This window comes from Eriocheir sinensis, chromosome 45 (assembly GCF_024679095.1).
Source record: "Eriocheir sinensis breed Jianghai 21 chromosome 45, ASM2467909v1, whole genome shotgun sequence".
In the NCBI taxonomy this organism is placed as follows: domain Eukaryota; kingdom Metazoa; phylum Arthropoda; class Malacostraca; order Decapoda; family Varunidae; genus Eriocheir; species Eriocheir sinensis.
The window spans coordinates 8,760,030-8,785,029 of record NC_066553.1 but is presented as its reverse complement, the minus strand read 5'-3'; the positions used below and the strand labels follow the sequence as shown (position 1 = coordinate 8,785,029).

Below are 25,000 nucleotides of genomic sequence, written 5' to 3'. Positions count from 1 at the left end.
TGTAACCCGTAACTATTTCTGATCCAAAAGTGCCTGACTACACTTTTCAAGGCTGAAGGACATTTGCCATTTCAGACCAGTGGATAGGGAAGGTATTTTGGGATGATTTAGCAATCGGCCGTCGTGAGAGCCTTTCCTAAACCTACTTTTGTGTCACTCCTATTTCTAAAGCGGGGTCCACACTATGGGTGACCAGGCCCGGAGTCAGGCGGACTGACGAGGGGGTAAGGGGGTGAGCGTCCACACTATAATAAGCGACAGGCGAGGCACGACTGGTGAGCAGCCCGTGCTTGTCATTCTCCGCCACGAGTAATGGGAAGGCTCAGCGCGAATGACCCCTCTCGCTATTAATAGACAACTGGGTGTCGCGCGCTGGGTCACCCACCAAATACCTCTCGCTCGACGCTCACTGCAGCTCCGCGTAGCCCCGCCCAGTTTACCATATATGGGAGTTGTGTGGAGCCAAAGACGGAATTCCGGGCTTGGTCACCCATAGTGTGGACGCCGCTTCAGTTTTCGATGCATATAATAGAGAGAATGGGTACCAGCATTGACCCTTGTAGTACTCCGTTATGATATATATATATATATATATATATATATATATATATATATATATATATATATATATATATATATATATATATATATATATATATATATATATATATATAGTGGCAGGAAGCCTGACCATTAAATAAGACTCGATTTTTTCTACCACACACTCAGATCGTCTTCTCTCCCCGCTGACTGCACCCTTCTTAAAAATTAATTTGTCGGAGGCTTCCTGAAAATCTAGGTATTTAACATCCCAGTTTTCATTTACTCATACCGTGGAAGAAATCGACTAAATAATTGTGCTAAGCAGGGACATTGATGCTTAAAACCGTGCTGGATCTCGGAAAATATAATTTCATTTTCTGGAATTCGAAAATCTTGTGGCTGATAATTTTCTTGAGGATTTTGTCTGCCGCCGATGACAAACTTATAGTTGTCAAACTTATAGTTTAACCAGTAGTTTTAAGGCCACGCTCACAGCCCCTTTTATAAAAATCGGAGTAGGAGAAGGAGAAAAAGAAGTTGGAAAGAAGTTAAGGATGAAAATAGAAGGAACAGTAGGAATGCATCATTTTTCGCTATCCATCTGTGGAGAGAATGTAAATGATAATGATGCTCATGAGGATGAGGAGGAGGAGGAAGAGGAGAACAATGATGATAATAATGATGATGATATTGAGGAAAGCAAGAAGGATGAGAAAAGAAAACGAAAGGTATAAATATGTTATAGCTGAAGTAAAAGATGCAGGTAATGTTGAAAAGGAATAAAATACAAAAAGGATAATATTGTCATCAAAGCTACTTATATTAAACATTAGAAATGCAAGTAGACGTTTCGTTCTCAACTACATCCCTTAAAAGAATAAGAAAAAGAAGAATGAAAGAGATAATGATAAAGAAAAGGAGTATACCACAGAGAGAAAAAGTGAAGAAAGGAGTGACAGAGAAAAAGGCAAGTTAAAATGACTTTCTTTTGCCTGTCTTTGTAAATAATTCTTTACACTTTGACATTTTCACCCAACACTTCCACCACCACCACCACCTCCTCCCCTCCTCCTCCTCCTCCTCTTCCTCCTCCTCCTCTTATTCTTCCACCTCACCTATTCGACGTCCTCCTCATCCTCATCATTCTCCTCTCGACACACACACACACACACACACACACACACACACACACACACACACACACACACACACACACACACACACACACACACACACACACACACACACACACACACACACACACACACAATTCTCATTACCGTGATCAAACTTCAAAAGGAATTTAATATAATAGGGACGATGCGAAGGGGAGTTCAGCCACCCTCGACGCTGTTCTGACCTCGAGTTTTAGGCTGCGAAGACGAGAGAGAGAGAGAGAGAGAGAGAAAGGGGTAAGCTCATATGCATTCTACCTGATATTAAACAGAAACGGTGTGTATTATTTTAAGGGGTTTTGGAGGGCAAGGGGAGGAGCAGGATGTACTTAGAGAGAGAGAGAGAGAGAGAGAGAGAGAGTAAGCGAAATATATTAGAACCTGCATTGTTTTCAAGAGATAAATTGGCAAAGTTTGACTATAAGAAAGAGAATAGAGAGAGAGAGCGGGGCACAAACATATAAATTTCGTTCTCTCTCCTGACGTGTCGCTTCCCGGTGAGGGTCCATACTGACATAGGATATTTCTCTCTCTCTCTCTCTCTCTCTCTCTCTCTCTCTCTCTCTCTCTCTTCCACACACACACACACACACACACACACACACACACACACATTCACATTCAAGGCAAATGAGAAATACGATCTAAATCCAATACGAAAAATAGTACCTTCTCTCTCTCTCTCTCTCTCTCTCTCTCTCTCTCTCTCTCTCTCTCTCTCTCTCTCTCTCTCTCTCTCTCTCTCTCTCTCTCTCTTAATGATCTGGGTCTTAATATGCAATCAAATTAATTACACGAATCAGGCATACAAACATTTACCTTTTACAGTGATACTCTTTTGTACTTTGTTTTTACTCTGAATGTATCTTTGCCTCTGTGTGTGTGTGTGTGTGTGTGTGTGTGTGTGTGTGTGTGTGTGTGTGTATGTGTGACTTTTAACAGGTATCAAATTTTCACACCTGCCGTCCGCTAACTACCCGCCTTTTGCATCAGTTGGCTCCTCAGCTCCTAAAGGATTATCCAAAGTGTAGTTTTCTTTTCGTAGTGGGCGGGGGGAAGGGGGGGGAGAGAGAGAGAGAGTTCTTAATTCTTTATTTTTCACGTGCTTTTCTAGACCAGCACTTCGATGTCTGTTATTTTATCGCAGACTTTTTTCATGTAGGTTTTCTTGCTTACATTCTAAAGTAGTTCTCTCTCTCTCTCTCTCTCTCTCTCTCTCTCTCTCTCTCTCTCTCTCTCTCTCTCTCTCTCTCTCTCTATCTATCTATCTATTTATCTGAGAGAGAGAGAGAGAGAGAGAGAGAGAGAGAAGAATGAGAGAGAGGAGAGAGGGAGACGAGACGGGGAATGGGAAACGGAAGGGGAGCGGGAAGGGAAGTCAGTGTTGAGAGAAAAGGGAATAAATGAAATAAGGAGAAAAGAAAATAAGGGAAGAAATTAGAAGAGAAAGAAAATAGAAAATAAGACGAAAAGTGGGAGTTGAAAGAGCAGAAACGAAGAAGCATTAATGGAACAGAAGAAAGGAGAGAAGACAGGAGAGAAAGAAGAGAAAGAGCGGGAGAGAAGGGAGGAAGGTAGTGCATTGAAGAGGAAAACAATGTAGTGAAGACAAAAATAAAAAAAGGAAATGAGAAAGGAGAGCACTCTTGAATGTAGTAAAAAAGAAATGGAATGGAAAAAGAAAATATTAAAGTAAAAGAGGAGGTCAAAGAAAGAGAAAGGGAGTATATACAGAAGGCCCTCTCACGTCAGTTTCAAGTTTCCTCATCCTTTTTCTTTTTTCTTAATTCGCTTTCTCGTTTTTCTAGGTTACCATGCGAAGGGTTTTTCGTTAATATATTTTTTTATTGTTCCCCTCTCTCTCTCTCTCTCTCTCTCTCTCTCTCTCTCTCTCTCTCTCTCTCTCTCTCTCTCTCTCTCTCTCTCTCTCTCTCTCTCTCTCTCTCTCTCTCTCTCTCTCTCTCTCTCTCTCTCTCTCTCTCTCTCTCTCTCTCTCTCTCTCTCTCTCACGTGACTTTTTTTTCTTCTTTGTCTTCTTCTTTGTCTTCTTCTTATCATTCTTATTTCTTTTTCTTTGCCTTCTCGTCATTCTCTTTTCTTCTTTCTTATTTTAATTATTAGACGAAACTTTGTAAGGAAGGAAAAATACGAAAGGGGAAAAGAGAAAACGGCAAACGAAGAGAAGAGAAGGAGAGAGAAAAACACACACACACACACACACACACACACACACACACACACACACACACACACACACACACACACACACACACACACGTTGCCGGGGAATGAATAAACGAAACAATAAATTGGTATTCGCACATCTTTGTTGCCAGAAGCGGCTTTGGCAAACGAAAAACTTTTATATGCATGAAATTTAATGATGAATTGATTTTACGATGGGCGAAAAAAAAAAAAAGGCCGAAAAAAAAGAAGCACTGTTGCCCTGCTTTTGAACCCGTCACAAGTAATTGGATGGGAAATAAACATCACATGAAGCGGTCTTTGTTTTCCTTTTGATTTTCCTTTTTTAATTATTTTCCTCTTATTTTCCTCTGTCATTTTCCCTTTATTATTTTCCTCTTTTTTATATTTTTCCTTTATTATTTTCCTCTTATTTTCCTTTTTTTGTAATTTTCCCTTTATTATTTTCCTCTTATTTTCCTCTTTTTTACATTTTCCCTTTATTTTCCTCTTATCATTTTCCCTTTATTATTTTCCACTTATTTTTTGTCATTTTCCCTCTATTATTTTCCTCTTATTTTCCTCTTTTATTTTTTGTCATTTTCCCTTCATTATTTTCCTCTTATTTTCCTCATTTGTTTTTTATTGTCATTTTCCCTTTATTATTTTCCATATTTTCCTGATGTATTTTGGAGGGTCATTTTCCCTTTATTATTTTTCTCTTATTTTCCTCATTTTTTAGGTCATTTATCATTTATTATGTTCCTCTTATTTTACTCATTTATTTTTTGGGCATTTTCTCTTATTTTCGTCTTATTTTTTTTCTTTACTTTTTATTTTCCTTTCATATTTTTTTTACTTTTTTACTCCTTATTTTCCTGCTTTATTTTTTACCTTTTGTTTTCCTTTCATTACTTTTCTTTTATTTTCCTCTTTTTCTTCTTTTTTTCTCTTATTTCCCTCATTTATCGTTTATTTATTTCTTTATCCTTCGTTTTCTTTGTATATTTTTTTCTTATTTTCCTCCTATATGTTTTTTCCTTTTTCCTTTTATTATTTTCCTGTTAATTTCCTCTTATTTTTTATTTTCCTTATATATTTTACTTCCAGTGTTTTTCTTTCTACTTTTGTTTTCCTTTTGCCATTTTTTTCTTTTATTTCTCTTTTCCTCCTCTTCTTTTCGTCTCCCTTCTCCTCCTCCTCTTCTTCTTCTTGATCCTCGCACATGTAATTGAATGAGGAATAGACATCATACGCGTCCTTCAATTTCTGCTCTGTTTCAATATTCTCTTCCTTTCCTTTTTTCTCCCTTTGCTCATTGTCTTCCTTTCACGATCAAATTAATGGAAAGTAAACATGAATTTGAATCTGTTATTTTTTTGCGTGTTTTTTTTTTTTTATGATCTCAATGTTGTCTTTGTTACTTCCTTGATACTGTTTTTTTTTTCTATCGTTTCCATGTTCTTACCTTTCTTTTATTCCTGTTATTCTTTACATCTCCTTTATCAATCACTTCTTCTTATTCTTCTCTTCTTTTATTTACATTTTGATCGCATTTTTTTTATTATTTTTCTTATATCTCTTTTTATTACTTCTTTCTATTCTTGCCATCTTTTTTTTTTTCCTTTTTATTGATCTTTTTTTATTATTTCCCTTATTTTTTTTTTCCTCTTCCTGCCATTATCGTATTTTATCACTTATTCTTCTTTCCTTTTTTTGTATTTTCCCTTTTTTTTGTTTTTTTTTCTTTCCCGGTCGTTATTCTCATCTCCTATTGCTTATTCTTCCTTACTCTTTTTATTGTTCCTCCTTTTTGTCTTTTCTTTTATCCTTCCCTTCTTCTTTATCTTTCCCTTTTTCCCTTTTTATCGCTTTTTTTATATTTGTTTTATTTGTCCTTTCCGGGTCATTATTCTCATCTCCTATTACTTATTCTTTTTTTTCTTATTCCTCCTTTTATCGTGTCTTTTATTCTTCCCTTCTTCCTTACCTTTTTTTTTCTTTTTTTTTCCGTAATTAACCTCGCGTCATTTTTATTAACTTTCTCTTCCGTTCTTTTATTACTTTTTCCTTTTATCGCTTCTTTTTATTCTTTTGTTCCTATCTTCATCTTTTTGCCAATAATATTTCTCATCTCCTTTATTATTTTTTTCCTGCTTATTCTTTTTTTAATTTTATTTTCAAGACACTAAGTAGGAAATTGATATCATGTGTCGTTTCTTTCTATTCACTTTGTTTCCATCATTTACTTTCTATTTGTTTTTATTTTTCATTTTCGTTCATCTTTTTACATTTTTTTCATTTATCTGTTTTGTGTCTTTTGGGGTTTTCATGTTTTCTTTTGTTTTTTTGTGTTCATTCTTCCTTTCCTTCATTTACTTTTTTTTTTGTTTGTTTTGTTTTCATTTTCGTTCATCTTTTTTATGTATATTTTTGGGTTTATTTCTCTTATCTTTTTCTTATGTTTGTTTTGGTGATTTCATGTTTTTTTTTTTTCAATCATCGTTTTCTTTTTTTTTATGGCAGTGATGTTTTTGTTTTATGTTCATTTTTATCTTTTTTTTATATACCTAATCATGTTTTATCTTGAATTAATTTCCGTTTACTTTCCTCTGATAACGTCGTTGTTGTTGTTGTTTTCTTATTTATTTTCTTACTTCATTATTTTTGTTTTGTTTTGTTTCCCGTTTCCATATTTTTTTTCTTTTTTTTTCAATCATTATTTTTTTATTTAATTTTTTTCTCATTTTTCTCCTATTGATGTTTTTTTCCTTCGTTTATTTTTGTGCTTTACTAATATAACCATCGCTAGGCTGTATGCACATTCGTTCGTTATGCTTAATTATGTTTATCTCTAATTCATTTTCGTTTTGCTTTCCTCCGATATCATTTTTTCCTTATCTATTTTACTGCTTCTTTATTTTTTGTTTTCTTTCGCTTCCCGTTCACCTGTTTCTCTCTTTTATCCATTTTTCCTCGCTTCGTTTCACCTCACCCTCCTGCCTTACCTTACCCTCCCCCTCCCTCTCCCTCTCCTCCATAGTTTTTTGTTTTGTTTTGTTCTTTGTTTCAGGTTATTTGTTTTCTGTCTCGCCTGTGTTTATCTTTTTCCATTCCGTTTATCATCCCTCGTGTCTCTCCCCCCTCCCTCGCACCATTCTTTTTCGCCTTCTTTTTTTTTCTTCTGTTTCTCTGCTTTTTCCCCTTCCTCCCAGCCTCTCTCTCTCTCTCTCTCTTTCTTTTTTCCCATTTTCCCTTTCATGCATCATTTCCCATTCTCCGTTTTTTGTTGTTCCTCTTCGTTGTTTTATTCGGTTTTTTTCCCGTTTAGCTTTCAAGTCTTTGGTTGCTTCTGTTTTTGTTTCGTTGTTTTTTTTCGGTTTTATTTACTGTGCATTTTGGTCTCTCTTTCTCTACCTTTGTTCAATATGTTTACCTTTGTTTGTTTATTAGATGTGTGTGCGTGTGTGTGTGTGTGTGTGTGTGTGTGTGTGTGTGTGTGTGTGTGTGTGTGTGTGTGTGTCCTGTTCCCTCCACTTTCCTCCTCCAAGACTCCTCCATTTTCTCTTATTCCTCTCGCATTTCCCTCCTCCTCCTCCTCCTCCTCCTCCTCCTCTTTTCCTCCTTCTCTTTGCTCTCGTTTTCGTTCTCGTCGTTGTCCTCCTCCTCCTCCTCCTCCTCCTCCTCCTCTTCCTCCTCCTCCTCCTCCTCCTCCTCCTCCTCCTCCTCCTCCTTGAGCCATCTTCACCGTTTACCTTTCTTCCTTCTTCCCTCTTCCTCCTCTCCCTCATTTTCCTTCTCCTTCCACTCTCTCAACGTCATTACCCAGACTTCATTCCTCCCTTCATTTCCCTCTTTCAACACAAATCCTCCTCTCTTTCCTTCTCTTTACCTTCATTTCCCTTTTTTTCCTCGTACCTTTCTTCCAATTATCTCCTACTTTTCGATAACTTTTTGCTCTTCCTTTCCTCCCATTTTCTTTCTTCCATTTCCTTTCTCATTTTCCCGTTTTCATTATCGCATTTTCTCTCCCTAATCTCTCCTTACTGAGTTATATATTAGTCCTCCCGACGTTATTTCTCTGGTTCTCTTCCCTTTTTTTCTCTTCTGTTATTTCGTCGTCATATATTTTCTTTCCCTATTCCTTCCTTTTCGATTCCTCCTCCTCCTCCTTTATTGCCAGTCTTAATTCTTCCCTTTTCAGTTATTCATCTGCCTTCTGTTCCTTTTATTCCTTCCTTTCTTTTAATTTATCAGCTACCCGATACGTTTTTTCCTTTCCCTTTCTCCTCCTCATTGACTCCCTATTCCATTATTCTGCCTCTTTCCTTTCATTCCTATCCTTTCCTTTTGTTTCCTCACCTCCTCCGTTTATCCGTCTCCCTTTCGTTTCCTTCTCTTCCTTTTCCTTTTCATTTTTTCCCTTTTCCATTATTTTTCTGCTTCTTCCTCCTTCTTTTATTCCTTCCATTCCCTTTTGTCTCCCCACCTCTAACATACATCTTTTATTTTCCTTTCCTCCTCCTCCTCCTCCTCCTCCACCTATTCCTCTTTTTCCATTTCCTTTTCCACTATTCCTCTGATTCCTCCTCCTCCTTTTCTTTCTTCCCCTCCCTTTTGTTTCCTCACCTCCACCGTACATCTCCCTTTCTTTTCCTCCTCCTGCTCCTCCTACTCCTCCTCCTCCTCCTCCTCCTCCTCCTCCTCCAGCAGTACCGCCAATAGTGAATGACGTAATTAGATTGTGATAACCTGATTAGGCGTCCGGGAGGGTGGCTAAGGAGAGTGACCACGGCTCGCCCTGCCTCGGGGAACCCACCACCACCACCACCGCCGCCGCTGCTGCCCCGCTTGCCTGCCTGCTAATTCTGCTGTTACTGCTTTGTTACTGGGACGGTTAGGGTGGTTGTATTGGGTTGTTGGTGGTGTGCGGTGGTTTTGTGTGTTGTGATTGCTACTTATTTTACTATTTTACTACTATTTTTACTACTACTATTTCTACTACTACTATTTTTACTACTTATATTCTTACTACCAATATTTTTAATACTACTATTTTTACTACTTCTACTTTTAATACTCCTACTATTTTTACTACTTATATTTTTACTTACAATATTTTTACTACTTCTATTTTTACTACCAATATTTTTAATACTTATATTTTTACTACCAATATTTTTATTACTTATATTTTTACTATCAATATTTTTACTACTTATATTTTTACTACCAATATTTTTACTACTTATATTTTTACTACCAATGTTTTTACTACTTATATTTTTACTACTACTATTTTTACTACTACTATTTTTGCTACTACTATTTATACTACTACTATTTATACTACTAATATTTTTACTACTTATATTTTCACTACTATTTTTACTACTACTATTTTTGCTACTACTATTTATACTACTAATATTTATACTACTAATATTTTTACTACTTATATTTTCACTACTATTTTTACTACTACTATTTTTACTACTACTATTTTTGCTACTACTATTTATACTACTAATATTTATACTACTAATATTTTTACTTATACTATTTTACTACTACTATTTTTGCTACTACTATTTATACTACTAATATTTATACTACTGATATTTTTACTACTTATATTTTCACTACTATTTTTACTACTACTATTTTTACTACTACTAATTATACTACTAATATTTTTACTACTTATATTTTCACTACTATTTTTACTACTACTAATTATACTACTAATATTTTTACTACTTATATTTTCACTACTATTTTTACTACTACTATTTATACTACTACTATTTATACTACTACTATTTTTACTACTTATATTTTCACTACTAATATTTTTACTACTTATATTTTTACTACTACCAATATTTGTACTACTACTATTTTAATACTACTATTGTTACTACTCATAACTTTACTACTATTTCTATTACTACTGGTGTTCATTTTATTCCTTCTATTCAATTTTTCGTTCTGTCTGTATATCGTTGCGGTTTTCATTATTTTATTTCTGTTTTGTGTTGTAGTGTTACTTTAGTTCTTCACTTTTTTACTTTTATATTTTTACTACCAATATTTTTATTACTAATATTTTTACTACTGCTATTTTCCTACTTAATACTATTTTTGGTTGGTGTTGTTACTGTTGCGGATTTTACTGCTTTTGTGTTGCTGGTACTTCTGTTATTGCCGTTTCGACTGCTGGTATTGTGTCACGGGTACTGTGTGTGTATATTCCTGCTGCCTGCCTGCTTTCCTGCTTCCCTTTGTCCCTTTGTTTCTTCTGCTGTCGTGTATATCATTTCGTGCAGTGCCTTTACTTCTACAAAATCTGCTATTAAAATTCTTACTACTGATGATTCTACTTTTACTACTACTACTACTACTACTACTACTACTACTGTTACTACTACTACCGTTAACTCTTTGCTATTCCCTCTTGTTATTTCCCTCTGCTGTTATTCCTGTTGTTACTGTTGCTGCTGTTTGGGTCTCTCTCGTCCCCCAGGGGTAACAAGTCCTGCTAGGGGCGGGGGCTGGAGTGGCCTAATCTTGTTTGTTTGTCTCGTGTTTCTTGGGTGGGTGGCTGGGTGGAGTGGGTGAGTGGAATGGGTGGTGGGTGTGGGTCGGTGGAAGGGCTGTCCTGTGGGTGATGTTATCCTCTTTGCGTGTGTGTGTGTGTGTGTGTGTGTGTGTGTGTGTGTGTGTGCATACATTTACACACACACACACACGCACACGCACCACTACCCCCCTCCTACCACCAACCACCACCACCACCACCACTACCTCCTCCACCCGTGCCAGTCTCTTATCCACTTCCCGCGTTGCTTCCACTATTTACGCCGCCATATCTCCACCTGTTTTACTGTTCTCCACCCCCGTCCCTCACCTTCCCCACTTCCTTCCACTTACCCAACCCCCGTACATTCTCCCCACCCATCTCCATTTTTCCCCAGACCCATCATCCCTTCCCTATCATACCTTGCCTCTCTTCCTCTTCCTCCCCATCCTTGAAGCCGCCCCTCCACTCTGCTAAACCCCTTCCAACCCTCCCTTCATTCCCCATCCTCCTCTTCCTCCTCCTTGCTTAACATCGTATCTTCTTTCTGCCCTGTCATCTACCTCTGATCACCTTCTTTACCTCCTTCGCAATCCTCCCTCCTCTCCCCTTATCATCACGTCATTTTCTCCTCCTCTCCCCCTTTCACCTTCCAAGTATATTCACACCTTCATTCTCAACTCCATTAGCATCGCCATTTATCCTCACCCTTCCTCCCCTCTTCACCTGTCCCCTCCTTGCCCTTCTTATCTCACCTCCCAAACATATCCACACCATCTTTTTCTTCCTATCATATCCACATCATAACCTTTCTCTATGACAGCCTCACCCCCTTACCCTCGCCTTTCCTTCTCCCTTCATCCAGTCCCTTCTTCCGCTCCTCCTTCGCCCTCTACTCATCTCACCTTCAAAGCATATCCTCATTATCTTAGTCACTCACAGCCCTCATCTATGTTTCTCCCCTCATCCAATGTTGCCAGATTGTCGTACTCAGCCGCTTATATTTCCTGACTTCTTACCCCTAAACTGTCTTCTGGGGTCCAATAACGAAATTCATTTATAGTTATCGTTAAGAGTTAGATCCTGATGTTTCTTGGCAATAGTTAGGCGTCAGAAACCGATAAATATTATGCTCTGAGTACGATAATCCAGCCCCTCCTTGCCTTCCTGTTTCCCACCTACATCCACCTGTCCCTCAAACTCTCATAATGCTGCTTCGAGCCTCTCACATCACAAGAATCCACGCGTAGGTAAGAAGGCTCTCGAGATCCAATGTTCGCCTTATGATTTCCTCGTCCGTATATATATTCAACCTTTATATTATGTAACTGCCCATTGTGTTTATACCAACGACGTGACTTGTAAGTGTATTCTGCTCTTTCTTCCTTCCTCCTCCTCCTCCTCCTCCTCCTTTTCTTCTTCCTTCCTCTTCCTCTTCCTCCTCCTCCTCCTCCTCCATCGAGAGAGAGAGAGAGAGAGAGAGAGAGAGAGAGAGAGAGAGAGAGAGAGAGAGAGAGAGAGAGAGCAGCCCCCTCCCCCGGCTCGCCGCCCCCTCCCTCATTTTCCGGGGCAGTGGCGGGGAACTGGCCAGCGCGTCCCCGGGGAGCGAAGACCCCCGCCGATCCTGCATGCTGAGGAGGAGGAAGAGGAGGAGGAGGAGGAGGAGGAGGAAGAGGAAGAGGAAGAAGAGGAGGAGGAGGAGGAGAATAAAAAGAAGAAAAAGAAGAAGAGGAAAATGATTTAAGATGAAGAAGAAGAAGAAGAAGAAAATGAAGATGAAGAGGCGTAAGAAACAAAGAAAATATTACCACACAGACAGAAAGAAGAAAAAAAAAGAAAAAAAACAAGTAAAAGGAAGGAGAGGGAAGAAGAAAAAGAACTGTTTTTCCTATGTCGAATGTTTTTTTTTTTTTTTTTTTTTTTTTCTTCAGGAAAATAAAGACCAGGAAAAGAGGATGAACGAGGAAGAAAGAGAAGGAAGACTGCGAGAAAGTTGTTTTGTGTCCGTCTGCTTTTTTTTTTTCTTCTTTTTTACCGACTTGAATGTTTTTCGCGTTTAAGAAAAGATTGTAAACATCACCTCGAGTCGGGAACACTGCCGCTGCGATAAAGTGTGTGTGTGTGTGTGTGTGTGTGTGTGTGTGTGTGTGTGTGTGTGTGTGTGTGTGAAATAATAGTAACACGGAACTCTTGCACAAACAAAAACAAAAAAACATAGGAACGAAGCATGAATTTTAACTTTTCATTTGTTTTATTTTTTCTGCGACATTTACAAAGCAGGGAAGTAAGTTAACAAGGAAGCAGAAATCTGTAAAAACGTATCACTAAAGTTTACCAAAGAAAATCAGATTACAAGAAGACAATATAGAAGAAAAAAAACTATGAGGTATTCAAGTCTCACGCAAGAATAGAAGAAAGATGAAGAAAACAAAGATTCGTGTTTTATGTTTTAATGTGTGTGTGTGTGTGTGTGTGTGTGTGTGTGTGTGTGTGTGTGTGTGTGCTCACGTACCTCCAGAGCAAGGTATAATTTTTCAGCCGGCGAGTCGGAAACATTACCATTCCGATCAGGTGTTCAGCGCGAGCCACCTGCGGCAGCCCCTTGTGTGTGTGTGTGTGTGTGTGTGTGTGTGTGTGTGTGTGTGTGTGTGTGTGTGGCGGTGGTGGTGGTATTGGTGGTGTGTGTGTGTCCTGGTGTGCGTTTTTGCATGCGTGTGTGTGTGTGTGTGTGTGCCTGAAGTGAGACGCAGGTGCTCAAGCCACACAGGTGCACGGGTGAGCGGCGGCAAAGTTTCCCGTCGAGGGTGGACACCGCGTCTATTCCGGGACATTGGGCTCGTGAGTGTGACGCGGGGAAGTACGTGGAGTGTTTGGCGTTGTTTTGGCGTTGTTGCGGCATTGTTGGCATCGCTGGCCGCCTGGTTATGGGGCGAGGCGGGGCGACGGAGTATGATGGGGTTTGAAATGTACTTAAAATGGCTGATGACACGGGGATGGTGATGGATTGAAAAGAAGACACCATCACGACGGGGCTGTAAATGGGCTAAAAATGGCTGATGACACGGGGATGGTGATGGATTGAAAAGAAGACACCAATATGACGGGGCTGGAAATGGGCTAAAAATGGCTGATGACGCAGGGATGGTGATGGATTGAAAAGAAGACACCAATATGACGGGGCTGGAAATGGGCTAAAAATGGCTGATGACACGGGGATGGTGATGGATTGAAAAGAAGACACCAATATGACGGGGTTGGAAATGGGCTAAAAATGGCTGATGACACGGGGATGGTGATGGATTGAAAAGAAGACACCAATATGACGGGGCTGGAAATGGGCTAAAAATGGCTGATGACACGGGGATGGTGATGGATTGAAAAGAAAACACCATTACTGACGGGTTGGAAATGGGCTAAAAATGGCTGATGACACGGGGATGGTGATGGATTGAAAAGAAGACACCAATATGACGGGGCTGGAAATGGGCTAAAAATGGTTGATGACACGGGGATGGTGATGGATTGAAAAGAAGACACCATCACGACGGGGCTGGAAATGGGCTAAAAATGGCTGATGACACGGGGATGGTGATGGATTGAAAAGAAAACACCATTACTGACGGGTTGGAAATGGGCTAAAAATGGCTGATGACACGGGGATGGTGATGGATTGAAAAGAAGACACCATTACGACGGGGCTGGAAATGGGCTAAAAATGGCTGATGACACGGGGATGGGGATGGATTGAAAAGAAAACACCATTACTGACGGGTTGGAAATGGGCTAAAAATGGCTGATGACACGGGGATGGTGATGGATTGAAAAGAAAACACCATTACTGACGGGGCTGGAAATGGGCTAAAAATGGCTGATGACACGGGGATGGTGATGGATTGAAAAGAAAACACCATTACTGACGGGTTGGAAATGGGCTAAAAATGGCTGATGACACGGGGATGGTGATGGATTGAAAAGAAAACACCATTACTGACGGGGCTGGAAATGGGCTAAAAATGGCTGATGACACGGGGATGGTGATGGATTGAAAAGAAAACACCATTACTGACGGGTTGGAAATGGGCTAAAAATGGCTGAGGAGACGAGAACATCGGCATGGCTTAAAAAGGACATTAGTAAAGATTCCCATGTGTACTTGATAATATGGCTTAGCAGTGAATGAAAGAAATGAAAGAAATTAAGAAACATATGAGTAATGTTTAAGGAGAGGGCGCGACAATACAGATTTAGGACACAATTATGGCGTGGAGGTGAAGGAGCATTTTTAGGGACACTGGTTTGAGAGACGACGCCGTTAAAATGACACTGCACACTTTGGCTTCTCTTAGGTTGGTATTAAAAGACACTTTCGCTTCTCACATCAACTATTTATAAAGGTCAAAGAAGGGGTCAGTCGGGTTCTAATGAGTGTTTCCTTAGGTTCACGGTACAGAAGAAGGGTCAAACTAACACCAGGGTCATAAAACTACTACTGGAAATGCCTACAACTCCTACGAAAGCCTTGTCAAATATGTGTTCTTGGGCGGCGAAATGTTATAATACGACCCTTATTGTCAACTCTTTACAGGGGCAGCGCCAGCGGGCTTTTTTGTTTCATCTGTTGTTGTTTTTCCCTTGAGTTCCCTTCTATACTGTAAAAAAAATAGACACCATGCAGCTTTATCTACATTACCCATCTTTTCCTATCTACTCTATCCTATCTCTCCGCTGTTGACCTCTCACCCTAAAACTATACTCTCCACCTCACTCCATGTGTACTCTCTACCTCCTACCACATATACTTCCCACCTCATCCCCATATATACCCTACCCATGCATGTCTTCCGTGTATATGCATCCCACCTCTCCCTCACCATGCATACTCCCTTACGTCCTACCTCCTCCCCATGCAGCTCTTTCCCCATGTATGCTCCCCAACTCTTCCTCCCACTGCATACTCCCTAACGTCCCTGCACGGTGAGGCGAGCTTTCAAATATCACACGATGGTCTGCCCTTCGATCCCCTGTGATTGGATGGGCGCAGGACACCACCAAGCCGGGTCAAGCAAGGGAAAGTAAACTGTATGAGAGAGAAGTCAAGCAGAGTAACAAAACACCACCAAGCAAGGCGAAGCAAACCCAAGCAAGGGAAAGTAAAATGTATGAAAGGAAAGCCAGGCAGAGTAACGGGACACCACCAAGCAAGCCGAAGCAAACTCAAGCAAGGGAAAGTAAGCTGTATGAAAGGGAAGTTAAGCAGATTAAAAGGGAAGCAGTCAGGCAAACCAAAACGAACATAGGGTAATAGACATGTTTGAAGGAAGGATATTATTTTCGATTCCCGAGCGAAGTGGAAAATTTTGGGCGGCTGTTCCGATACCCTACGCCCCTGTCCACCCAGGTACCAGGTATTAATCGGGGGTTGTGTCCCGTCTCCTGGGATCTGTTCCTTCCCCTTCTATCTCTCTCCGGCATATGCCCACAGATGTTGCGCCGACTAAACGAAACTTTCCAAACTTTCTTTTCATTATTTTAGATTCACATTTGTACTCGATAAATGGCATAGCAGTAAAGAACAGCGAATCAGGTCGTTAGCCAGTCCAAAGGAAGTTACAAATCACGCAAAAAGGAAAACAAAGTGAAGGAAATAACAAAAATAACTTAAAGAACGAAATTAAGGAAACCAAAACTACAATCATCCATATTCAAGCAACCGTAGATAGATAAATAGATATAGATAGATAGAGAGAGAGAGAGAGAGAGAGAGAGAGAGAGAGAGAGAGAGAGAACAAAAATAGGCAAAAAAAAAGTTAGGCCAGCCGATAGAAAATAAAGTCAGGCAATGGATATCAAGGTAATAACTTCACAAACAAAACAAAACAAAAACAAAATGTAAAGACAAAGGAAATCCGAACACGCCATTTTTACACGACACATAAAAGGGAGAGAGTGTGATAGTGTTTTCTCTCTCTCTCTCTCTCTCTCTCTCTCTCTCTCTCTCTCTCTCTCTCTCTCTCTCTCTCTCTCTCTCTCTCTCTATCTATCTCTATCTATCTATCTATCTATCGCTCTCTCTCGCCAGGTAAAAGGAGGGCGGTAAAGGTGTGAAATGAGACGAGCCTCCAGTCATCTATCAGCCGTAGTGTCCCCGGCAGCGACACTGGAAAATCAACAATGAGAGGAGGAGGAGGAGGAGGAGGAGAGGATGTGTGAGAAAGAAAATAGGGACGAAGGGAATGAAGGAGGATAGAAGTGATGGGTGCGTGAAAGAAAAAAAGTAGGAATGGAGTAGGAAGAGAAGGAAGGCGAGAGGAAGGAAATAACCATAGAGGAAATGAGAAGGAAAGTAGAGAATGCGTGAAACAGAAACGGAGTACAAGGAATAAAGGAGGAAGAAGAGCAGAATAGACGGTAAAAGCAAGCAGGAATGAAAGTACGAAGAGGTTGTGGATAGGAGAGAGAATACGTGACTGTTTGGAGAAAGGAAAAAAAAATAACCAATGGAAGAGAGAAGGAAGAATGGAGAAGGGAGAGAAAACGCGTGAGAAAGAAAACAGGGACGGAGGGAATGATGGAGGGAGGATAGCTATAGGGGCAAGGTAGAAGAAAGTAGAAATAGAAATCCGAAGAGTGGAAGAAGCGGAGAAAGAGAGTAACTGGTCAAGGGAAGGAAATAAGAACCGAGAGAGAAGGAAGGTTGGAGAAAGATAACAGGAAAGGAGAAAGGGAGGAAGAAGAAGCTAGATCATTGGAGGAAGGAGGTAAGAAAAGTAGGCTATAGATGGTTTGAAGACGGGAAGGAGTGAAGGGGAGGGAGGGAGGAAGGACTGGGTGGTTGGATGGGAAAACTGGTGAGGCAGGTAAGGTAGGAAGAGCTCGGTGGTTGAAGGTAGGTCATAGTAGGTAGTGAGGTAGAGGTAGAGAGGTAGAGAGGAAGCAAGGAGGAACTGGGCGCTAGGAAGAGGAAACTAGTAAGGAAGGCAGAGAGTAACTTAGTAAGGGAAGAACTCGGTGGATGGGATAAGGCAATGGTAAGTGTTGGGTCGAAGGGGATAACGTGAGGTAATGAACATAGGATCATAAGAACGTAAGGAGTCTGCAAGAGGCCGGTTGGCTTATACAAGGCAGCTCCTGTACACTCAACCCCACCTTACCTCACCATCCATGGCTTTATCTAACCTAATCTAATGGAAGTCGGTTTCAGGTGAGAGGTAAACGAAACCAGGTGATAAGGAATAGGGAGTGCTTATATATCTTGACCTCAATGTCCTCCTCCTCATCATCATCATCATCAGCATCATCATCATCATCATCACCCAGACATTTCTTTTTCATTTGCTTATTTTTTTCTTCTTTTCTTCATCTCATTATCTATTGTATTTTTCTTCCTCTCGCTTTCCTGCTCTTTTTATTTCTTCCTCACTAAGACACACCCTCACTGTCCACATAAACAAACATACACTTTACACATACATACATACATACATACATACATACATACATACATACATACATACACACACACATACACACACATACACTCGCCCCCCGAGGTTAAAGTTTTAAGATTATGAACCTCCTCTTCTTTCCTCGTCAATCCTCTTCTCCCTAGTGGCCTTACCCTCCTCTCCTCCTCCTCCTCCTCCTCCTCCCTTCCCTCCTTATACTCTTCATACCTCCTCCACCTCCCTCTCCTCCCCTCCCGTTACCTTGCAGTCCCAATCTTCTCTTCCCTCCTCTACTAGCAACCCTCCTCCTCCTCCTCCTCCTCCTCCTCCTCCCTAGTCAAGTGGAGGTGCCCAGGAGGAAACTTTTAATAGGTTAAGTTTGTCTTGCTATCGTAATTTTTCAGCAGAACGGAAAGAGATGTTATCCCCCCCCCCCTTCTCTCTCTCTCTCTCTCTCTCTCTCTCTCTCTCTCTCTCTCTCTCTCTCTCTCTCTCTCTCTCTCTATCTATCTTTCGCCTTGGTTAATATGATCGTTACTTGTTTGTTTTGTTTCATGTGTTGGTGGTGGTGGTGATGGTGATGATGGTGGTGGTGGTGGTGGTGGTGCTGGTGGTAGTGGTGGTGGATCGGTGAGTTTGAGGAGGAATGGAGGTGGAGTTGTTGTGATCTATTTTTATACAGAAAAGACGAGGAGGAAACGGAGGAAAAAGAATATGGTTACAGTGGAGAAGAAACAAAGGAAAGGAAAGTGCCTTGTTCGGTCGGAAATTATAGATACGGGGGAGGAAAATGAACGAGTGGACGAAGACGAGGAAGCGGAGGAAAAAGAAAGGAAGGTGAAAAGCAGAATAGAAAGCAAAATTAACTGTCTTATTCAATTGGAAAGGAGAGAAAGGGAGGGAACATGAACGAGGGAAGGAAGGCGAGGAGGAAACGAAGGAAAAAGAAAGGAAGGTGAAAACGGAAAAGAAAGTAGCAAAATTAACTGTCTTGTCCAATTGGAAAGGAGAGAAAGGGAGGGAACATGAACGAGGGAAGGAAGGCGAGGAGGACACGAAGGAAAAAGAAAGGAAGGTTAAAAAAGGAAAAGAAAGTAGCAATATTAACTGTCTTGTCCAATTGGAAAAGAGAGAAAGGGAGGGAACATGAACGAGGGAAGAAAGGCGAGGAGGAAACGAAGGAAAAAGAAAGGAAGGTGAAAACGGAAAGGAAAGTAAGTAAAGACAATTGTATTCTATAATTGAAAATGTGGGAAAGTGCGGAAAAGTGACGAAGGAAAGTAAATGTGAAAAAAGAGAAGAGTAAGAGGAGGAAAGAGGTTGAAACTGATGGGAGGAAACAGGAGAATCAAGGGGAAAAGGTGGAAAAAGGAGGGGAAAGAATTAAAATAAGAAAAGTGGGAGAAAAAGAAAAGCAGGAAAAATAAGGACAAAATCGAGAGGAGGAGGAAACAGAAGAATTAAACGGAAAAGGTGGAAAAGGGAGGGGAAAGAATGGAAATAAAAAAAAGTGGGAGAGAAAGAAAAGAAGGAAGAAAAATAAGGAAAAAATCGAGAGGAGGAGGAAACAGAAGAATCAGAGGGAAAAGGTGGAAAAGGGAAGGGAAAGAATGGAAATAAAAAAAGTGGGAGAAAATGAAAAGAAGGAAGAAAAATAAGAAGATCGAAAGGAAGAGGAAACAGAAGAATCAAGGGGAAAAAGTGGAAAAAGGAGGGGAAAGAATAGAGATAAAAAAAAAGTTGGAGAAAATGAAAAGAAGGAAGAAAAATAAGGAAAAGATCGAGAGGAGGAAAACTTTATCAACTTGAGCTCGTCGACAACTGCCTCGCGAACTTTGAAGTCAATTCACTCGATAACCCTTTCCTGTTTTTTTGTTTTGTTTTTATATATACCTATTTTTTTTGTTATTCATTTATATTCTTGTTATTGTTTTAACATTACCATTGTTGTTATTATTTTCATTTTATTGTTTATATTCTTTTTTTTATTATTTCGTTATTATTATTATTGTTGTTGTTATTGTTGTTATTACTATTATTTTATTATTATTATTATTATTACTATTATTATTATTATTATTATTATTATCATTACTGTTGTTGTTGCTGTTATTATTATTATTATTATTATTATTATTATTATTATTACTATCATTATTAGCATTTTTTTATTATTATTACTTTCATTAATGGACTTTTAATTCGGTTGAATACACGCTGCCCTACAATTTTTTTTCTTGTATTTATTTATTCCCGGTAATATCAGTACTTTTAAAGCTGGAATATTCCTGACAATGCATAAACTTGGCGAACTATATTCTCAATTTCACCAAGAGCGCTTTCAAAAAATATTAGCCACTTTTTTTTTCCTTCCCTTCCGTTTATATTTTGCCAGATTTGTTAAGCTGGTACACGATTTTATCTGTTTTTTTCTCTCTTGTGTGCTGTGCGATTCTCCTTTGTTGTTGTTGTTGTTGTTGTTCACTAATTTCCTGTCGCAGTTATTCGTCCTTGTTCTTCATCTTTTTCATCTACATTGTTTTTATTATTTTATGTAACAATTTTCGTCCTTGTTTTCATCCCTGTATTTATTTTCCATATACATAAACACATACCAAGTTTTATTTTACATCTAACTGCATTTGCCTTTCCATTTGTTTCCTTTATTTATACAAGGAATTTTCAGCTTTGTGTAATTTCCTTGAACGTTCTCTGATTTATTGTCTTTTGATTTCGTCTCATATTTCCGAAGGTTTTATTCGATTATTCATTGCTCATAAATTTTCGTCTGCGCTTTTTACGCGGCGATATTGCAGACACTTACAGTTTTTCGGTTCTTAATGAGCTTGATTTGTCATTCCGTTTGTATTATTTGTGTTCCTTTGTTTAATTAGACGATCTTCTCCTTTATTTAATTCTTCCTCTTCGTTTAATCTGCTGCTCTTTATCAAATTCGGACCTCCCCCTCTTTGATCAAATGCTGTATATTTTTCTCTGGTTTCTTTCCCATTAAGTCTGTTTGTTTATCTGTCTGTGTGTCTGTCTATCTTTGTAAGTGGCTGTCCTGTCTCTGTCTGTCTGGCTGGCTGTCATCTCTCTCTCTCTCTCTCTCTCTCTCTCTCTCTCTCTCTCTCTCTCTCTCTCTCTCTCTCTCTCTCTCTCTCTCTCTCTCTCTCTCTCTCTCTCTCTCTCTCTCTCTCTCTCTCTCTCTCTCTCTCTCTCTCTCTCTCTCTCTCTCTCTCTCTCTCATTAGATTCTTAAATTCACACACACACACACACACACACACACACACACACACACACACACACACACACCTTCCTTTGGGTAATCAGTTCCTTTATCGATATTTTTTTCCTCACCTCTCGGCGCATCGCTTCGTAACCATCCGTGCGTGCGTGCGTGCGTGCGTGGCGTCCCTGTGTTCGGGGTCTGATGGCTCCTCTTGTGTGTTGCAGGCGCCGGCAGCAAGGGCGGCCCGATGACCAGTGACCCGGACTAAGGCGGTGCGGGAGACGGCCAGGTACAAGGTAAGACACGACACACTTCACCTGCCTGTCGAAATTGGAACATACTAACGGGATTAACGATATCCGAGCACTGTTCAACAAAGATCGTATGTCCCGAATCATAATATCTTAGCATCATACAAGAAAGATATAGTCCCAAGGCAAAATGTTGTAGCTCTAGGCAGAAAAGATCAGAGAGAGAGAGAGAGAGAGAGAGAGAGAGAGAGAGAGAGAGAGAGAGAGAGAGAGAGAGAGTACCAAATCATAATATCTTAGCACTATAAATGAGAGATACAGACCCAAGGCATTATGTTGTAGCTCTAGGCAGAAAAGATCAGAGAGAGAGAGAGAGAGAGAGAGAGAGAGAGAGAGAGAGTACCAAATCATATCTTACCCTATACAAGAAAGATAAAACCTCCAAGTCATAATTTCTTAGATGTATGCAACAACGGTAATATTCCTAAGTCACATTATCTTATCTCTATACAACAAAGATAATAGTACTAAATCATATATCCTTACACTATACAGTCAAGATCATATAATGCCAAATCATAGCATCTTAGCACTAATAAAACAAAGATAGTAGTGCCCGATTATAATAGCACTATACAACAAAGGTCATAGTGCCAAATCGTAATGTCCTAGCGCTATGCAAAACAGTAATGCGTGTAATAATGTGAATAATAATAATGCGTATAATAGTAATGCGTATAAAACAAGGCATATGATACGTAGGAATGTGTATAATAGTAAGGCGTATAACTAAGGGATATAATAGTAAGGCGTATAAGAGTAAGGCGTATAACAGTAAGGCATATAATAGTAAGGCGTATAAGAGTAAGGCGTATAACAGTAAGGCATATAATAGTAAGGCGTATAAGAGTAAGGCATATAATAGTAAGGCGTATAAGAGTAAGGCATATAATAGTAAGGCGTATAAGAGTAAGGCGTATAACAGTAAGGCATATAATAGTAAGGCGTATAAGAGTAAGGCGTATAACAGTAAGGCATATAAGAGTAAGGCGTATAAGAGTAAGGCGTATAACAGTAAGGCATATAAGAGTAAGGCGTATAATAGTAAGGCGTATAATAGTGATGCGTATGATAGTAACGCTTATATTAGTAATGCTCATACAGTGCCGAATCTTACCTTTAAAGTTGTAATAGATTAAGTTATATGAAGAAATGTGTTAATATAGGTGAAGGATATTAACAGGATTCGGAAACAGTGGGAAAACAAAGAAAGAAACCGTAAGAGTTAAAGGCCCAAGGGAAATTAATTAACTTCAAGGTAAACCCAATCAGGCTCCATCAGGGTTGAGAAGAGTTCACACCTTCGCTACAGATACGACTCCGAAGCTCCCTCACGGTTTGAAGTGATGTGATATTAAGGGTAAATTGGGTTCATAATACAATTTTATATAAACCTCGACTATTATATTTTTGAAGGGGTCCAACTGTCTCTCTTCCTGACTATACTCTTATTTGCCTGTCCGTCTGTCCTTTGTATGAGAATGAGTAGCTTGTTTGAGGGCCCTTCCGTTCCTTTTCTTTCTGCTTTTGATCGGTCCTGTTTCCTTAAGGGTATATTGGGTTCATAATCAATACAATTTTATGCTCTTATCTGTCTGTCCGTCCTTTGTATGAGAATGGGTAGCTTATTTGAGGGCCCTTCAGTTCCCCTTGTTTCTGCTGTTGATCGGTCCTGTTTCGTTATATGAAAGAATATGAACCAGTGTGTAGAGGAGCAGTAAGTAGCGGGCTCAGGGGCAGTAAGTAGCGGGCTCAGGGGCAGTAAGTAGCGGGCTTTTTTTTATTATTGTTTTCTTTTCTTTTTACGCCCTTGCAGTGTCTCCTCTGCTGTAAAAAAGAAAAGTACGACGTGTTTATGCATATATTTGACGAAGATTTTTTTTCTCGTTTTGTAAGGGATGACAATTCTGTTTTGTGCCTGGGATGTAAAGGGTGGAAGGGAAGGGCGGTTGGAGAGAGAGAAAGGGTGGTTGGTATAATCTTAATAGAAATGGTGCGTGTTTAGAATCTGTTATAGTATTGACACCAACGACTCCTTCTATACATACACTCTTAGACACAAAAATAAAAAATAAAAACTGATGAAAGACGAGAAGAAATTGATTAAGTATATGCATTAGTGAATTCTCTTAATAGACACGTATAAACAAAACAAAAGCTATAATTGTAACATCGCTTTTATGGGCATTTATGGAGGGAAGGGGAAGGTTGAACACACACACACACACACACACACACACACACACACACACACACACACCGTAAATGGCTTGCCTTTGTAATTGAAATGTCCAGTAACTTCCGCTTAGGAGCCGAAGTTGCCGCAGATTGCCGGAATATCCAACAACAAACAGATCAACGCCGCCGCCGCCGCCGCCACCGCCACCTTAGTCAAGCGAGCATCCACATCAGTGATTCGTGGAGTTAATTTTGAAAATGATAAATAAATAACAACAACAACAGGACGCGTCGCTCTTTCATAACATCGGCTCTTTTAGTGTTACAGATTTTTATTTATTTTTTTATCAGAGGAAACCGCTCAGTGGGAAAAAAAGGCCCGGTAGCTTTGATATTTCCCTTGTAAAACTCTGAGCTATGTTTTGAGTTATTGAAGTTACTCTCATTTGCGATTAATAGTAATAATGCGTATAATAGTAATGCGTAAAATAATAATGCGTATAATAGTAATGCGTATAATAGTAATGCGTAAAATAATAATGCGTATAATAGTAATGCGTATAATAGTAATGCGTATAATAGTAATGCGTATAATAGTAATGCGTATAATAATAATGCGTATAATAGTAATGCGTACAATAATAATGATGCGTATAATAGTAATGCGTATAATAGTAATGCGTATAATAGTAATGCGTATAATAGTAATGCGTATAATAGTAACGAAAAACTCAAATTCATCGGCGCTGTGTATCGCTTATAGATGAGTCGCTTGTACGCGGGACAATGACGCACATTTTCCAGCGCCGTTGATATATTAGCGGTTGATTGAAACGCGTGAATAGCGGCCAAATATACTGATTACAAAAATGACAGCTAGGTAAATAATGTCAACGGTGTGTGTGCGTGTGTGTGTGTGTGTGTGTGCGTGTGTGTGTGTTCCTGGCGCTCCTGCACTAATGATGATAACAGTAATAATAATGATAATACTAATACTAATAATGATGATAACAATAATGGTGGTAGGAATAAACAAGAAAAAAAAGAGAAAGAAGAAGAACAAGATATTGAAGACGAGAAAATGTAAAAAAGAAGATGAAGAAGAAGAACATCAATAACGTGAAGAGAAGAGAGATGTCCAGCCGCTGCCTCACCGACTTATAGATTCCAAGAACTTATGACAGCCAGCCACCACCACCACCACCACCACCACCTTCATCACCACTGCCACCACCACCAACAACAACAACAACGACGACAATAAAAATTTCACCAACAACAACAACAACAACACCGCCACGACCACTATCATTTCCACCACCACCACCACCGCGACCACCACCACCACCA

The 25,000-nt window shown here is 39.5% G+C and overlaps 1 protein-coding gene across 1 annotated transcript in view; it reads left to right on the top strand.

Moving 5' to 3' along the window:
• Positions 1-25,000, top strand: part of LOC126980723 (leucine-rich repeat neuronal protein 2-like) — a 170,186-nt gene that overhangs the window by 115,043 nt on the left and 30,143 nt on the right. Inside the window, exon 4 of the mRNA XM_050830999.1 lies at positions 21,386-21,457. The gene's annotated coding sequence lies outside the window, so the exon portion shown is untranslated. The remainder of the gene's footprint in view (positions 1-21,385; positions 21,458-25,000) is intronic.